Here is a 2,269-nt window from a genome sequence, read left to right on the forward strand (position 1 = left end):
AGAGACCTCACGGTGGCCTTTGTCGTAGACATCCTTCATCCGAACTTGGGCATGTCGTAGCCATTCTGTGATATTCTGTAGTAGTAGATCCCTGTCCATGAGTGCCTGATCAATCATGTCCATGCGGGTGGACCCTGGGTTGTACGAGACAAGGCGAGGTGGATCCCGGTCATATATAACCTAGAAAGGAGTGAATTGCAAGGCAGAGTGGAACGAAGTGTTGTAACTGTATTCGGCCCACGGAAGCCATTGAACCCATTGCCACGGACAATCACCCACCAAGCACCGTAGATACATCTTGATTGTGTGATTCCCCACCTTTGTCTGCCCGTCTGTCTATAGATGATAGGCAGAGGAGAACTTCAATTTAGTCCCACTCAAGCGAAAGAGTTCCCGCCAAAAGGTGCTCATAAAAACTGCATCTCGGTCACTCCCAATGGATTCTGGAACCATGTAAGCAGACTATCTGCTCCAGGAAAGTCTGAGCAACCCGTGTTGTTGTATAAGGATGAGCCAGCGGTATAAAATGTCCGTACTTGGAGAATCTATCAACCACCACAAAAAGTACAGATTTGCAGAAGGACAAGGGTAGACCTTCCAAAAAATCCATCGAAATGTCGGCCCAAACCTGCATAGGAAGGGCTAGAGGCTGGAGAAGACCAGCTGGACTCAAGTGCTCGAATTTGTTGCACTGGCAAACCTGACAATCGCCCACATAAGTCACAATAGAGGGCTTCATGGCTTGCCAGTAAAAATCAGCTCAAATTTTGTGCAAGGTCTTCTATATCCCCTCGTGTGTACTATCATGGTAGGCCGAGAGAATAGCTGGAATCAACTCGAACTCAGGTGAAAGGAAAGCCACAACTTGTAATAAATAAGTGAATCCTGGATGGACCACTTCGAATGCATCGTCCCTTCCAAAATCTTATGATCCAGTTCCTGCAGTGCATTGTCAGTGGCATGTGCATCTCTCACCAAGCCCAGGATGAGAAATCTTGGTTGGCTGATCGAATAGACCGACTGCTGATCCTCAAAACACCGTGACAAGGCATTTGTCACCTTATTCAATCTCCCCACACAATATTCCACCAAGAAGTCAAACCCCAACAACTTACTGATCCAGTGCTCATGAATAACTCAGATCTTCTCCGGATCCACCGTAACCCCCTCATGTGAGATAATGTGTCCCAGATAACCCACATGTGAAGCTGCAAAAGAACACTTGGAATGTTTTAAATAGAGCTGATGTGCTCATAACAAGTTGAAAATAATCCTCAAGTGTGCCAAGTGCTCCTCAACTAACTTGCTATATATAAGAATATCATCCAAAAACACAAGAACAAAATTTTGAAGATAGGGGCTAAATACCTCATTCATCAAAGCTTGAAAGTGGAGGGTGCATTGGATAACCTGAATGACATTACGACGAACTCAAAGTGGCCATGATGTGTGTAGAACGTTGTCTTCTCGATATCAGAGGGGTGCATTCGGACCTGATGGTATCCTGAATGAAGGTCGAGTTTAGTGAATAACCATGACCCATGTAACTCATTTAGGAGCTCATCCACTACCGGAATCGAAAACTTGTCTTTCACTGTCTGCATGTTCAACTCCCAATAATCCACAAAGAATCTCCATGTCCCATCATGTTTCTTCACAAGTAAGACGGGTGAAGAGAACGGGGAGTGACTAGGACGAATAAGAACCTGTTTCAACATCTCCTGGCACTGACTCTCTATCTCGTCCTTTTGAAGGTGTGGTTAATGGTACGATCGCACGACCACTACCTCAGATCCTGGTTTCAGACAGATCCTGTGGTCACAGTGCCTCAGGGGAGGCAATCCCTAAGGCTCCTAGAAGAGGTCAGAGAACTCCTCAACTATACCATTTCTAGTACTGTCAGGCTGCTGTTTCTGTGTCTGCAAAGTGTGCATGCGGTGGGCCCTATCCACCTGAGAGCCCTGTAAGACCACCCGACTCCCAGCCAAATCAAAGGTCATGGTTAAAGCCGAAAAGTCCCATAGAATGGGCCCCAATGTTTTTAACCATTTAATGCCTAATACCATATCAAATCCAGTCATGGGAATAACAAAAAATTCAGCATTAAATGAAGTAGAGCCAATGAAAAAAGTTACTGCCTTACTAATCCCATAGCTAGGGACCTTCTCGCCATTGGCCATTAAGACGGTGGCTATCGTATGAGGGTGTATCTGGAGCTGGACGTGCTGTGCGGTTGTCAAACTCAAAAAATTGTTTGTACTCCCCGAGT

This window comes from Aristolochia californica, unplaced genomic scaffold (genome assembly GCF_029961685.1).
Source record: "Aristolochia californica isolate CCGP_79_NKW_82.1479 unplaced genomic scaffold, dmAriCali1.0.hap1 SCAF_1, whole genome shotgun sequence".
NCBI lineage: Eukaryota > Viridiplantae > Streptophyta > Magnoliopsida > Piperales > Aristolochiaceae > Aristolochia > Aristolochia californica.